Genomic DNA, 16,677 nt, shown 5'->3' with positions numbered 1-16,677 from the left:
CCATAGTACCAGGAGAAGGGGAAATGGGATCCAGATTTTTAAAATTATTATTATTTTTTAATTAATGGGTAGAAGATGACAATGGGATGTGCAATAGGCCAGAAAGTTTGACTCTAATTCCTGAAAAATTCTAAATGTATTATTAAAGAGATAGTTAGAAAAGGAAGCAATAATCACAAAGAGGCATCCTAGCTTTAGCAAGAACGGGTCAGATCACAGTTACATCCTTTCCTTTTGCGTCAGGGTTACTAAACAGGCAGAGCAAGGAATTGAGTTTGCCTAGATTTCTGCAAAGCATGTGATAAAGTATCTCATGCTAGTGTTGTGAAGAAGATGAGTAGATGTGTGCTAGATGGAGAGCAACTGGATGGATTCAGAACTGGCTGAATGGATGGACTAATGGTTCAGAGCTCAATGCCAACTTGGAAGGAGATCTCCGATGGAGATCCCCTGCCCTGGGTGTCTGTGCTTGGCCCGGTGCTTTTTAATTAACATTGGATCCTAGAATCATAGCTTTGGAACTAGAAGGTAGCTTGCAGCCAACTAGTCCAACCCTTTTCATTTTACAGATAAGGAAACTAAGGCCCTGAAAGGTTGTGACTTGCCTAAGGTCATACACTGAGTAAAAGAGGAAAATATTTGAATCCAGGTCCTCAGACTAGACTGGATTTTCAATAAATCACTTAGGCAAAGACACGATCCTTATCAAATCTGCAAATGATACAAAGTGGGGAAGGTCAGCTAGAATAATGGATGACAATTAGAATTCAAAAAGATCACGAAGTTTAGAACAACAAAAAGAAAGTCTAGATCAGGGCTTCTTAAACTTTTTCCTCTTGTGACCCCCTTTCTCTGGAGAAATTTTTACATGACCCTGGGCACATAGGTATATAAAATAGGTACACACAAACCTTTTACTGTTGCCAAATTATTTGCGATCCCCACATTCAGTTATACATCCCCATCTGGGGTCACAACCCATAGCTTAAAAAGCTAGGGTCTAGATCACCAGGTAGAGTCATAGCAGATGAAATTTAATGGGGGAAAAATGTGAAGTTTTATACTTGGGTTAAAAAACTCATTTTCATAAATACAGAAGGGATAAGCAGCTATTTTAAACAGGACTTGGGGGTTATGGTACACATAAGTTCAACAATAAGTCCAGTTTCATAGCAGCAGCTAAGAAACCTAACATGATCATAGGTTGCAGCACCAAAAGCACCAACCGATGGAAGAAGGAGAGGCACATGAATACGCTGCTGGTGGGACTACGGATTAATCTGGTCACTTGGTAAAGTTAAGAAAGTGGTTTAAATGCCCATAGCTTTTAGCCCAGAGATCTTACTGCTGGGCCCCAAGGAGATCAAAGACAGAAAAAAGGGTTTCATATTACATCAAAACATTCGTAACAGAAGTGGTAGCAAAACCCTGCAAACAAATTAAATGCCCATTAACTGGAGACCTGTTGAAAAAAATGTGACAAAGGAATGTAATGGAATATTACTGTATCCTGAGAACTGATAAATATGAAGAATTAAGAAAAACCACGAGAAGATAGAAGAACTGAGGTCGGGTGAAAGAAGTGGGATGGGACGACAATATACACAATGGCAACAATGGCGGAAATGGGAAAAACTGAATGTTTTGTAACAACAGGCACTGAGATCAGCCCTGGAGAAGAGCTCCTCTCTTTTGCAGAGGTGGGTGAATATGGGCATGTGGATTATTGCATGCTGTCAGATTCAGTCAATGTGTTGATTGGTTTTGCTGAACTCATTTTCTCCTTTACTTTTTGTTACAAAGCATAATTGCTGGGGGGTGGGGGTAGGAAGGGAGGATATACTTGGAAATGAAAGGGATATAAAAAAGAGAATAAAGGTTTTTTTAAGTGTTAACAAAAGGGTTTTGTTTCCGAGATGAAGAACAGTCCCATAACTCAGTGTATCCATAGTATTGTGGTTAGTTCTGGCCCCTGTAAGTTAGTGTGATGGGTAAAACTAAATGTGTGTGGTTACCTTACCTGTTCCCAGCGTGGGGCGCCCTGGTAATAATATTCTCACATTAGGAAGGCCACTAAGAAGCTGAGAAAAAGCTAGAAAAGGGAGACCAGAACAGCGAAGGTCCTCAAGCTCATGCCATCTAAGGCTGCCACGTTTACAGGGAATGGGATGGATTAGACTTGTTCTGTTTGGCTCCAGGGTTCAGAACTAGCACCAATGGGTAGAAAAGGCCAAGGAACAACCTTCAGCTCAATGCTGGGACAAACAGAAGAGTTGCCAGAGGAGGGAGTGGGCATCCTCTCCTGGGAAGTTTCTAGGCAAAGGCCAGATACCATCTGTTAGGTGTGTCATAGTAGGAATTTTTTGGGTGGTGATGGTGGGGGTGTTGAGTTGAACTAAACTGCCACCGAGAGACCTTCCAGCTCTGAAATTCTGTGACTTTGTACACAATGGGTCTGTTGGGAATGGAAGGTCCAGAGGGGGTTGACTGGGATGGGAAGACTGGGAAACTATACGGACTAACGGTTGAAGGAATTGGTGTATTTAACTTGGAGAAGTAAGGCCTCAGGGAATAGGAGGAAGGACAAACAGCACCTGAGAGATTCTCTTTAATCATTTAAAGGGAGAAGAATTAGACTCATTCTACTTGGCCCTAGAAGGCAAAACCAGGAACAACTGGAGAAAGTTGCAGGAAAGCAGATTCAGCTTGCCAGTAGGAAAAACATCCGAACAAGCAGAGTGGATCCCAGAGTAGATTTCCCTGTCACCGAAGGTCTTGTAGGCATGGCTTCCACAGCCACTTGTGCTGAAGCAGGATTTCTGCTAAGGCACGGTTTGGACAAGGTGCTTTCTAAGGTCTCTGACAGCTAAGGTTCTAGCATTCTATGAGGGAAGCATCTCTTTCCCTGGGAGAGTAGGCCCCTTCCCCATTATTCTCTGCAATGCTTGCTCCCTGGCTTGGCATCCTTGGAATCCTGTGGATGACGCTCTCCTCCCTGCCCCTCTGCCTACAGGGATCATGTTACCCTGTTCCCAAGCTGGCCTGGCCTGGGACTTCCAGCTGTACATTCTTGTCTTCCACCCCCACCCCCACCCCCCAGCTGAAGACCGGGGGATCAGGGGTGTGGTTGTAAACAAGCCTCCCTCCCCCTGCTTTCACAGTCCTTGTCCAGGCCAGGCTCCAGAAAAGAAAGGAAGAAATCAAACTCATCTCAGGAGAGGTGAGATAGGGATGGGAACTTTGGGGAAGGCAGGAGACATAGAGGGTCCCTACACTGGTGGTCTGAGGCCTCCGTGAGCAAAATCCATAACTGGGCATTGTGGGTTACAGCTAGAAGGGAGTAAGATATGATCTCTCCTTTCAGGGAGCCTCAGGTCTAAGGTGCAGACAAGACTCCCAACACAGAGAGCAGTGTTGATAATCTAATCTCTGCCCAGATTATTTTCCTCTCTTGTGGACTCAGGGAGCCACTCATTCAGTCATTCAACTAATTGCTCAATGAAACAGACTCCAGTGCCAGATGAAGTTATGCCTCAGAGGAGACAGAGAGGGCACGATCAGACAGGGTTCCTGCCCCCGTGAAGCTCCTAGCTATTCTCAAAATTCAATGTGTCCTCTCCCAGCCCTGCACAGGCTTTCTCCTCAGGCCTATAATGCAATCCCTGCTCACTTTAAGAGGCTGAAATTTTCTTCAAGGCCCTTCCTATCCAGCCCCCCATTCCCTGTTGTTTTTACTTTTTCCCTCTGGAATTTACTTTGTCTTTACTTTTCTGTGCATATGTTGTACTAGCAGAACATAAGCTGTCCCAGAACAAAAATGACTTCATTTTTGTCTCCCTATCTCCTGCATGGAGCACAGGCATTTAATCAAAAGCTTGTTAGATTGGATTGGACTGGCATCCAACAATTTTGACAAACTACTTTGGTGAGGTGAGACGCCAGTCAAGTCCTAATCTCCTCCTCCAGACACTGGTTCATAGGTATTGGCAAAAAGAAAATAAAAGAATGGGCTTTTAAGGAAACAGGAACTCAGAAAGGCAGGAAACCAGGAAAATCTATTCTACACAGAGTTTTACATCTTTTTTTTTTCTTGGTTTCCTTTTTTGTGGGGCAATGAGGGTTAAGTGACTTGCCCAGGGTCACACAGCTAATAAGTGTCAAGGGTCTGAGGCTGGATTTGAACTCAGGTCCTTCTGAATCCAGGACCATTGTTTTACCTACTGTGCCACCTAGCTGCCCCCTGAGTTCACATCTTTTTAGACTGCCTTTCTCGCCCATTATTCTCTGGCCCCTCTAAGCTCTTGACATATGGTTCTTTCTGTACCCTTCCCCGCGCCCCCCCCCACTGGCTTGTGCCAGGTCTCTAGGAGACCACAACTCCCTGCCAAGTTTTCTTATTCTCTTCCTTCCTTCTTTTGGACAGAGATTACATTTTTCAGATGAGTTTTTCTAGTGATCAAGGGAAAGAGTGTGAACTACAATGATGTACGTACATGGAACAGTCCAGTTATACAACTTGGAATCTTCTCCAAAGAAGCCTCCAGAGGCCATAGGAGCTGCTGGCCAGGGGAGAGCCCCTGGGGCCAGTCCTCTCCTTTATGTCCTTCTTTCAAACCAATTCCACATTCCTCCTCCTTCCAGCTCAAACCATCGCTGCCATCTGGCTCTTCCTGCCTCTCAGGTGGTTCTATTAGTCCTCCAGACTCTGCCTCTCTGGCAGCAACAACTGCTCACGTCTCCATAGCACTTCGAGGCTTACAAAAATGCTTTTCTCACTAAGACTTTCCAAGATTGGGAGAAGGAGGATTATGACCCCATCTTATAGACTAGGGAAGTAAGGCTCAGAGAGGTGGCAATGCTGCTCCCTCGCAGCCTCTGCTCTGTCGAGGATCCTTTTCACACTTTAGGCTGGCCCTTCCACACAGACACGGGAGGCCCATCCTTAATGTCCTTCCAGCCTCATGGGGCCTGTTTGATTTGCACTTTGCTGGCATAGTCTTCAAGAGTCTGGTGTCTTCTCTATGCCACGATGGGGCATCAACAGAAAAGTACTTTAGTGGAGTCACAGACATTGTCAAAATCATATACAACTGTCACAACCAGTAAGTGAAGGGCCCAACTTTCTTGAGGCCTGAGGGGAAGACACTCAATGCAATAAAGCTGGGAGGGAGGGTGGGAGGAAGGCCAGGAAAATGGGTGGGCTGGGTCAGGATATCTCCCATGAAGAGATGGAAACACAACCAGTTTTGTGAAGAGGAAAGGGGGAGGATGAGAGCTAATGGAGAGGAATCTTGGGGGTGGCTGTGTGAAATTCCAGAAGGGAGTAAATCTTTGCCTCTCATCCTAGTTCAGAAACTCATTAGGTCTCCCCTGAACCACTGAAACAGCCTCCTAACAAGTTAGTCCCCCTTTTCCAACCCCTTCATTTTGCAGATAAAGAAACTGAGGCCCACAGAGGTTAAGTGACTTCCCCAAGGTCACACAGCTAGGAAGTGTCAAGGCTGAGCCTCAAACCCCTCTTTCCACATCCAGAGTTTCTATTACATCAGACTGCCTTACTGAACCACAACTCCTGTGGCAAGGTTTTCTAGTTCACTCTCCTTCCTGGTTGTCCTTCTCTGGATATACTCATTTTGTCAGTGCCTTTTCTAGGATACAGCACTTAAAACCAGACACCAAACTCTGGGTTCATCTGATCACAGTTGACTCAGTAGTATTGTTATATCCCTATCCCCAGATACATTGACCCTATTAATGCAGTCTAAGGTGGCATCAGCTTTCCATGGAAATGTAATGACTCATTCCTCAAAGGCTGCCAGAGAAATAAGGCATTACTGCATTTGCTTTTTCACATCTTACCTCCCAAAACAGATCACAAATTCCTTGAGGGCAGAGGCTATGTCTTGTACTCTCAGAGATACTGTGAGAGGCAGCATGGTGAAACAGACAAAAAACTGGCCTCAGAGTCAGGAAGACTTGGTTTTAAGTATACACACACACACACACACACACACACACACACACACGTACATGACACACAGAGACACCAACCCATGTGATGATGCACAAGATACTTTGGTCTTTCATTCCCCCAGGAAATTCTCAAAGACTACATACACAAGGCCTGATCTCCACTGGAAGGAGATTCCTCATCAGTTCTCTATACTGGTATCAAAGATATAGATCAGGGGGAAGCTAGGTGGCTCAGTGGATAGAGCACCGGCTCTGGAGTCAGGAGGACCTGAGTTCAAATCCGACCTCAGACACTTAACACTTACTAGCTGTGTGACCCTGGGCAAGTCACTTAACCCCAATTGCCTCACTTAAAAAAAAAAAGGTATAGATCAAAACAAAACAATGAGACCATTGTCTATAAAATGCTTTGTAACTCCAGAAAGCTATAGAAATATCAGCTGTTGTTATGCTAAGGCCCAGGCTGTCAGTATGGCATTCAAACTGTTCCCAACTTCCCTTTCTAACCTTGACTTTAAACTTTGTATTCCTGAGGACTCTAGCTTCCAGCCTTTCTACAACCAGCCATGCACCACATCCATCCCATGCTCCCCTTCCACCAGCCACTTGCTATTCACCAGGTCCAGAACAGCTTTGCTGCCAACTCCATATGATCCAATTCTCTTACACTTTCACTGCGAGGTGCAGCTCCAGTGCTTCCTCTTGTCCAGGAAGCCTTCAGTGATCTGTCAGAAATCATCTTTCTTTTTTCTGACCTCTCAGAGTACTTTGCATCTTATCTAAGAAGAAAATAGACCTGAAGAGGTAGGGGAGAATTTTGGCTTGTTCTTTTAAGAGGTTGGAGGGTAGAAGAATGTCAGAGAAGAGAAAGAGAGTAAGGATCACTGAAAACTTGGAGTTCTGTTTAAAGAAGACATAGAAGGTTCTTCCTGAAGAGCAGGAGACTGAAGAGGAAGCACTTGATTGCTCGTCAAGGTAATATGTTGTGGAGCTACCCGTACTGTCAGGTGAGAGGGGCTGGTGGTGACTTCCTGCTGAAGGGAACTGAGGAAGTTCTTGTTCACAAGAAAACAACATCTGAGAGCTCTTCTTCCCAGGGCATGTACTCAAGATGTGACAGAGAACCTTCTAAGTGTTGTCAAACCGGATTAATACTGCTCAGTAATGGCCATTCAGTTGGCTATCCCCCTCCCCAACACTACATATATGTATATATACATATATACACATGCATAATATGTAAAATAAACTAAAATAAAATGAGCACACTCACATATATAAACAAAATACTACAAAAAGGAATCTAGAAAACATTCTACCCATTACAAAGTTGTGGGCAAGAAACCTAAGACTTTAAAGATACATTTAGAGGTCTATTCATCTGCTTATTGAAGACAAGAACTTCAGAGAAGAAAGGCAGATTTGAGAAATGAATGACAGGTTAAGAAGGTAGTGTCTGAGAATAGAATTTGGAATTTTGGTCAATGGTTTAAAATATAGGAGTAAAATAAAATATAGGAGTGGCAGTCTCCTGGATAAGGAAGATACCTAACAGGGGCTGGTGAGATTATATTTACCCAGAGAATAATAAATATCATCAAAAGGGAATTAAAGTGAAAAGACTGCTCCTGTATAACCACCAAGCCAGATGTTAAAAAGAACAGCTGTAATGTAGGAAGAATAGCAGTGGAGACACCACGATATTCAGACCAGACAAGATGTGAGAAAAGAGCCCTTCCACAGGAGGCATGGGAGGCCCATCCTCAACGTCCTTCCAACTTCATGGGGCCTGTTCGATTTGCACTTTGCTGGCACAGTCTTCAAGAGTCTGGGGTCACATGATCTCAGGCATCTCTATACAACTACACAAAATATGAGTAACACGTAAAATGAGGTAGAGAGGGGTGAAGCATGGTAGGGCATTTGAGTGAAGACCAACAAAGGCAAAAACAGTTATCATCAAAACAATCTGGAACTGGCTAAGAAATAGAGTGGTGGGTCACTGAAATAAATTAGGTATACAACATACAATAATAGTAAATAACCATAGTAATCTAGTGTTTGAGAAACAGAAGAAATATTGTGACCACAGTATAAAAGAAACTACTTCATTAGAAAGAAGAAAAAGATGAGGAGTTAAGGAAACAGATCACAAACCTAGCAGGAAAACGTGACAGGAGAGTGATGGGGGACTTTAATTATCCAGAAATCTCCTAGATCTCTTTCTGCCCTAAGCACAAAGACCAACTAGCTAAAGTCCCAGGAAAAGCTATCTATCCTTGTTCTCCCCACTATCCTTCTTCTCAACAACTTCTTAAGAACTTTTACTCTGGTTTCATCACAGAACTGAAATTTCAAAGTTACCAAATGATCCCCCCCCCCCCCCGTAAGGCAATTGGGGTTAAGTGACTTGCCCAGGGTCACACAAGCTAGTAAGTGTTAAGTGTCTGAGGCCGGATTTGAACTCAGGTACTCCTGACTCCAGGGCCGGTGCTTTATCCACTGCGCCACCTAGCTGCCCCCAAATGATCTTTTAAATGCCAAAGTCCTATGATCTTTTCTCAATCTTCATCCTTCTTGACCTCTCTGTGGCATTTGACAATGCTTGATCAACCTCATTTTCCTGGATACTGTCTCCTCTCTGGACTTTTATGACATGGTCATCTACCTATCTGACCACTCCTCAGTCTCCTTTGCTGGAACATAATCTGTGATTCATCCCCTAACTGTGGGTGTAGTCCCAAACTCAGTCCTAGGCCTTTCCTCTCTTTACGTTCACTCTCTTGGTGACCTCATCAGTTACCATGAGTTCAGTTACTCTCTCTGTATTGACCTCTAAGGTCTCTTCTAGCTCTAAATCTATGGTCCTGTAAATCTCAGATCTATATATCCAGTCCCCGTCTCTCTCCTGAGCCCCAGTCTTAAGTCAACTGCCAAGTGAATATTTCAAACTCAACCTGTCCAAAAGAGAACTCCCTGACTAACTCACCCCGTCCCACTCTTTGCCATTTTTGTTGATGGCACCTTTATCTTTTACGGTCACTCATTTGGAGTCATCCTTGATTCTTCAATCTCCTGAACTTCTCCTCCCATATCTAAGAAGTTCCCATGTTTTATTCATCTGTATTCTATAATTTAATTTTGAAACCCCTTTCAAACCTTTCCAAAAGTAGGCCTGGTTTACTCTCATCACCAGCATTTTCTATTCTTATGTGCTACTGATGAAAGTAAAGTAATGGTGTTGATTAGGACCATAATAAATTTATGCTATCTAATCTCAATTGGAACTACACTTCTACAAAGGCAATCAATCCTATGTTTCATTCATTGACTCCTCCTACACAACCTCACCTCTTTTTTTTTTTTTTTTTTTAGTGAGGCAATGGGGGTTAAGTGACTTGCCCAGGGTCACACAGCTAGTAAGTGTTAAGTGTCTGAGGCCTGATTTGAACCCAGGTACTCCTGACTCCAGGGCCGGTGTTCTATCCACTGCGCCACCTAGCTGCCCCAAAACCTCACCTCTTTTTTAGCAGGGAACCTTACTTTCCAATTTACTAAGACAATCAAGGACAGCTGTCATAAAATCTATTTTCTTCTCTATTCCATACCTCAAAACCCCTCTTCATCACTTCTACCCCATTCTTGCCTCCTTTGCAAAGAAAGTAGTCTTTAGGAAAGAGGTGGCAACTCTTCTGACTTGTATTCTTATCTCATCTGAGAGCTCACTCCCTTTATTATTCCCTTTTATTTTATTGTCAACCTTTCCTCCTATCCTTGCCACTTATGAACATTGTTAGGTCCCTCTAATATTTAAAAAACTTCTGCCTGACCCCTCCATTCGCCTAAGCTATCATCCTACTTCTCTTTTCCTTTTCATAGCCAAACTTCTAGAAGGGATCTCCCATACACTAAACAATTCCAGTTACAGAACAATATACAAAACAAATTTAATCTCACCTAGAAAGAGGATTAAATTTGTGTTTGGTTTCAGAGGGCACAGCCAGGATCAATGAGTAGAAGCACAAAGAGGCAAATTTAAGCTTGATGTAAGGTCCGGGCTGTCTCCATCAGGGTAGGAGGGCAAATGGTGGTTCAAGTGGTGGTGATGCTGCCTTATAGCTTTCCCTCAGGGTGTTTTGAACTATCCAAATAAAAAATGAGATGCTTCTCAAAGTAGTGGGTTCCCAGGCAGCTTGGTGGTGCAGTGGATAAAACACTGGCCTTGGATTCAGGAGGACCTGAGTTCAAATCCAGCCTCAGATACTTGACACTTAACTAGCTGTGTGACCCTGGGCAAGTCACTTAACCCTCATTGCCCTGAAAACAAACAAACAAACAAACCCAAAGTAGTAGGTTCCCTGTCAATGGAGGTCTTCAATAAAAGCTGGAACTACTTGTTGGTTGCACAGTAGCAGAGATTCTTCTTCAGGTATGTTTTGGACTAGGTGGCTAATGAAGCTACTTTCTACTCAGAAATTCCATGAACTATTCAATTTAAGTTGCTTTTTCCAAGGATACCAATGACCTCTTGGTTGCAAAATCTTTTCTCAATCATCATCCTTTTGACCTTTCTGCAACTTTTGACACACATGACCATTCCCTCTCTTCTTGGATGCCATCTCTGGTCAGCTTTTGATACTGCTTTCTCCTTATTCTCCTGTCTGATTACTCCTTTTGAATTACTAACTCATTTATTATTAGCATTTATTAAGTGCTATTTTGTGCAAAAATGTGCTGAGGGAAGGGGATACAAATAGAAGAGCAAGAAAGTCTGTTTTCCAGAAGCTCACATTCTAACACATATTGGAAAGGTTCAGCTACAAGTCAGATGGAAAGGTCCTATGGTTCTTAGAATACTATAGCAAATCAAATGGTGACGTTTCTTCATTAATGACACTTTCACTTACAAAATCACATCAGTTTCTGATGTTGAACCATTTGATGGTGCCAAGGGCTTTGGTGACAAGAGCTTTCATTTTTGGGGTCTTCAAAAGATGTAGCTATGGCACCTGCAGGAGCAGTTGCCAGGTTATATCTCCACAGGGACTGCTTCCCAGGATGATGGCTGCAAACACTGGGCTGGAAACATTGCTATCCCAAAGGCTCTTGGGTTCAGGGTCCGGGCTGTCTCCATCAGGGTAGGAGGGCAAACAGTGGTCCAAGTGGTGGTGGTGGTGGTGCTGCTGTCTTCTGTCTTTCCCTCAGGGTGTTTTGCTGCTTCAGCTAGGCTGGCTTGACTGCTCTGGGGGTGGAAGTTGATTAGCACTTGGTAGCAATGGCTGACTGCTGTCAGCCTGGTGGTCTGGGGAAGGGGTGACACTGCCTCTCCTAGGGCATACTTCTCAGTCTCCTTTGCTGGTTCATCATCCATATCCTATCCCATAACTCTGAGTGTTCCCCAAGATACTGTCTTAGATACTCCTTTCTTTTCTTTCTATACTTTCTCACTTGCTAATCTCATCAATTTCCATTGGCTCAACTATCATCTGTCTGTAGATAATTCCTAGATCTATTTATCCAGCCTTATTTTTGCTCTGGAGCTCTAGACCTTCATCATCTACTGACTATTAGAAATTGTGAATTGACAGACACCTCAAATTCAGTATGTTTAAGGCAGAAGACATTATCTTTCCCTCCAAATCCATTCTTCTTCTGAGCTAGGTATTGCTGTCAAGGCCACACCACCCTTCCAGTTCCTCAGATTTCCAACTTTGGTGTTGTCTTCAACTCCTCACTCTCCCTTATCCCCCCCACCCTTCCATATCCAATCAGTTCCCAGTCTTGTTCCTTCCTTCACTAATCTTCCATACCCACCTCCTCTCCTGACTTATACGGCCGGCATCCTAGTTCAGATCCTCATCACCTTCTGCCTGAACTACAACAACTTCCTAACTCGTTTTCCTGCTTCTAATCTAGCCCCACTCCAAGCCTTCCAGCACACAACTACTAAAGGAAAGAAAAATTATGTGAATATCATTCCTGTGCTCAATAAATTCCACTGGCTTCAAGTCAAAATACGAATTCCTCTGTTTGCCATTTAAAGCCCTTTAAAATGAGGCCCTGTGCTGCCTTTCCTGGCTTATCACAAATCACTGCCCTTGGTGCATTCTATGGTTCAGCCAAACCTGCTTCTTGCTGTTCCTCGCACACAAAATCTCCCTCCCACCCATTTGCATTGGCCTTCCTCTATGCCTACCATGGTGTCCTCCCCAATCTCCCCATCTGAGAATGCCTGCTTTTCTTCAAAACTCAGCTCAAGAGCCACTTCCCCTCCAAAATTACCTCCCTATATCTGGTACGCAGACACACATATCTATCTATCCATGCACACACAAATGCCTTCCCTGACAGAATGTAAGGTACATAGTCGGTACGTAACAAATGCTTGGTGACTAAAGTATTCTTGGGATCTGTGCTTGGCCCTGAGCTATTTACTATTTTTGTCAATGTTTTGGGCAAAGGCATAAATAGCATGTTTATCAAATCTGCATAGGACATAAAGTTGGGAGGAATAGCTAATACAATGGGTAACAGAGTGACCAATCAAAAGATCTTCCCAGGCTGGAATCCTAAGCCGAATCTAGTCAGATAGGCTTCCAGAAGCTCCTTGGGAAGAGGGACTGGTTCATTTTGGCCCTGCATTCCCAGTGCCAACCACACCACTTGCTGTTGTTCAGTCATGTCTGACTCTTCATGACCTCATCTGGGGTTTTCTTGGCAAAAAATACTGGAGTGGTTTGCCATTTCCCTCTCCAGTTCATTTTACAGATGAGGAACTGAGGCAAACAGGGTTAAATGACTTGCCCAGGGTCACACAGTTAGGAAGTGTCTGAAGCTGGATTTGAACTCAGGAAGAGGAGTCTTTCTGACTCCAGGCCCGACACTCTCTGTACTGCACCACCTAGCAAATCACACAAAAGGCACTTACAGACACTTGCTGAACTGAACTGGATTCAAATGTAAAAGTCTTACACCAGGGTTCAAAGAATTAAGTTCCCAAGTTTGAGCTGGTAAAAATGTGACCAAATATCAGTTCAAGTGAGAAAGATCTGGGGTTTTAGGTACCCTGTAAGATCAATGATTCAGCAGTATGCTTTTGTAGCCAAGAAAGTGAATGTAGTCTTAGCTTGCATATAGTATCAGGACTAGAAAGAAAGTTATGATTTTCACAAGGCCGCATCTTAACATAGTGTGTTCAATTTTAGGCATCACATTTTATAGCAGGACTACTGATAAATCGAAGAGTATCCAAAGGAAGGCTGAGATGATGGAGAGTTGAGTTCATGCTAAATGACTGGCTAAAAAAATGTAGACATTTATTCTAAAGAAGAGAAGACTCAGGGGGATAGGGTACATGACTTCAAGTATCTGAAGCATCATCATGCTAAGGGATGCTGGTCACAGAGGGCAGAACTAGAAGAGGCAAACTTAGGCTTACTCTAAGTCAAAACTTCACCTAATTAGAGCTAAGAGCATAATGACCTGCTTTGGGAAGCTCTAAGTTCTCTGTCATTGGAGGCTGGAGGGTCACTTGTAACTTGTAGAGGGTATTCTAGTACAGGTTTAGTCTGGACTCAAGGTGGTCCCTAAGATTCCTCCTAATTCAGAGATTCTATATTAAGTTTTACATTAAAATTCACAAGGACCACACTCCCCTATCAGACTATACATTCCACGGCACGCCTTTTCACTGAATTGCTGACTTCTTCTCCACAGCCCTGGGCTTGTCCTTCCTCTATTATTCTTAGCACATGTTGTATGCAGGCATAGACGTGTGCACACAGGGGTGCTGTAGTTTTGTATACCCCTTCCTAAGCTCTGAACTTTGTGAAGTCACAGACCAAGTTTTATTCATCTGTCTCCCCTATATCACACCCAAGTATAAGAACTGGTTACTCAGGAGGCACAAGGAAATATGTGTTGAATAACTAAATGATTGTGGAGATCAGGGAATTGTTCTGTGCTGTGTGTGTGGCTGTGCAAATGTGAATCTGGGAAAAAGACAAAAAGTTTGCAGAGGGGTCAGGCTGAGAATAGGGAGAGAGAGAGAGTTCATGGAAGAGACTGGATTGAAATTCAGGTCTTCCACTCCTCAGGCTTGGGTAGGAAGGGCCAAAGCAATTCTGGGATCATCTGTTCCAACTCCCTCATTTTACAGACAAATAAACTGAGAGCAAGAGGGGTGAAATGACTTGCATGTGGTCACAAAGCAGCGGGTACATCATGTAGACCTAGGTCCTTGAATGCCAATTCCAGCCTTCTTTCCACTACATCACAGATCCCACCAAAAGGAACTTTCTGGAACATAGGGATCCGAATAGGAGCAGGGTCCTATAGTTAGCCAACAGGATCTATGATCTCGTCCATGTACTGTAGTTTATACACCTCTGGGTTTCAGTTTCAGGCATATTCTCCTTTAGTTTGAGGGAAAGGCTCCTGGGAGCACAGCCAGGGGAAGGAAGCAAAGAAAGATCACAGGGGTAAGTCAAAGCACATAGAAAGGAGTTGGGGGGGGGGTCTAAATAGTTTGCATGCAGAGTTATAAATACAAATGTGTACACGCATACCCTAGGTCACACCTGGGAACACAGCTGCCAGACAAGACATGGTGATGCCAGACTTAGTTTCTAGATATGTTTTCAAAATAAAATTCCCACACAGAGGGTCAATTCAGTTCCTAAAGGAAGTGTCATATTAGGGAAAAGATAAGGGGAGAAGGACGGAGATTATGGGGAAGAGATCAAAACCCAAGTGCCTCTGTGTGTGTGTGTGTGTGTGTGTGTGTGTGTGTGTGTGAGAGAGAGAGAGAGAGAGAGAATATGTCTTTAATCAAGAGTCTGCTATGCTCAGATATCATTTAGATGGCCTGATCCTTCCATGCCACCTCTCACTGATGCCAACATCTGGAGGTCCCCAACTATTTGGACAGATACACACAAAAAGTCTAGAAGGACAGTAATAATGACTAACACTTAATAGTGCTTTAAGGTTTTGTAAAGCACCCTACGTGTATTATTTCATTTGATCCTGATAACAACCCTGGGAGGTAGGTACTATTTGTATCCTCACTTTACGGATGAGGAAACTGTGGCAAAGAGCGGTTAAGTGACTTGCCAGGTATCACCGAGTTAAGGAAGTATCTGAGGTAGGATCTGAACAGAGATTTTCCTGGCTCCAAGTCCAGGCCTCTAGCCATTGAATAGTCTAGCTGTTTGGAATTCAAAGGTCCCTGCCTCCCCACTTTTCTAGTCGTCTTACACCTTAGTCTCTTAACTCCCCTCTCTCTCTACTGTTTGATCAAGTGACAATGGCCACTTCTCTGTTCCTCGAACAAGACCCTCTATCTCCTGACTGCAGGCATTTCCTCTGCCTGGCATGCTTTCTCTCCTGACTCCATCAAGTCCCACTTAACATCCCACTTTCTATAGAGAGGTCTTCCCAACCTCTCTAATTCCCTCCACTGATTCTTTCTTCTTCTTTAAAAAAAATTTTTTTTTTTAGTGAGGCAATTAAGTGACTTGCCCAGGGTCACACAGCTAGTAAGTATTAAGTGTCTGAGGCCAGATTTGAACTCAGGTCCTCCTGAATCCAGGGCCGATGCTCTACCCACTGCACCACCTAGCTGCCCCTTGATTATTTTGTATTTATCCTGTATACAGCCTCTCTGTACATAACTGTTTGCATGCCTGCCATTAGATCATGAGCTCCTCAAGGGCAGGGACTGGCTTTTACCTTCCTTTGTATCCTCTGAGACACAGAAGGCCCTTAATCACATGACTGCTATGTGCTGTTAGTACTTACTGACTGGCTGCCTGACCTGCTGCCCAAGTATTCTCAGTTCTGACACTAAGTGTAGTGGCAAGGTAGATGAGGGAGATTTCAAAGCACTTGGTTTATCATTCAAAGTCCTCTATAACCTGTCGCCACTCTACTTTTCTAGATTTATTTTCCCTTCTTTCCCCACCTTAGATTTCCAGCTAAAATCAGTAATTCGTTATCCTGCAAACAAGTTTATTGAACTGGCGTTGTAGTCTAGAGAGAAAAACACTGGATTTGGAGCCTTAAGACCTGTGTTCAAATCTAAGCTCTGCCACTTATTAGCTATGGACAAATCACCTACTCTGAGAGGAAATAGTCTCTTCATTTGTAAAATGAGAGGCTGGTCCTCTAGATGTTTAGTTTAGTTTAGTTTTTGCTGCCTGTAAAATCCTGAGTCTAGTTCCCACCTCTCGGTTCTTGCCCATGCTGTTCCCTATTCCTATAATCCCTGACTTTCTCTCAGCTTCTTCCTACTCCACTTTCTCCTCTTCATATCCTAGCTGCCATTTAAGACCCAGCTCAAGCGTCTCTTCCAGGAAGCAATCTTGATTTCTTCTTTTCCCCTCAAGTGGAAGAATCTCTTTCCTGTTCCCATAGTACTTTGTACTTTTTATTGAATGACAGAGCTCAAAAAGTGGCACTGAATGAATCAATGTCAACCAAGTACAATCTGTCCCAGGGACCTGCACTTGGCCCTGTTCTGTTTAATACTTTTATCAGATGCAAGGCATACTTTTCAAATGGAAGGTAACTTATAGTTTGAAGGGGATTGCTAATGCGTTGTATAACACAGTATTAACAAAAAGATTTCCATAGCTTAGAACAATAGGCTGAATCTAGCAAGATGAACTTCAATAGGTATGAACATAAGGTCTTACCCTTGGG

The 16,677-nt window shown here is 43.5% G+C and overlaps 1 protein-coding gene across 4 annotated transcripts in view; it reads right to left on the bottom strand.

Moving 5' to 3' along the window:
• Positions 1-16,677, bottom strand: part of ZC3H3 (zinc finger CCCH-type containing 3) — a 589,081-nt gene that overhangs the window by 77,982 nt on the left and 494,422 nt on the right. The window lies entirely within an intron of this gene.

The sequence above is a fragment of the Dromiciops gliroides genome, chromosome 1 (genome assembly GCF_019393635.1).
Source record: "Dromiciops gliroides isolate mDroGli1 chromosome 1, mDroGli1.pri, whole genome shotgun sequence".
NCBI classification, from domain to species: domain Eukaryota; kingdom Metazoa; phylum Chordata; class Mammalia; order Microbiotheria; family Microbiotheriidae; genus Dromiciops; species Dromiciops gliroides.
This window is presented reverse-complemented; position numbering and strand designations above follow the sequence as displayed.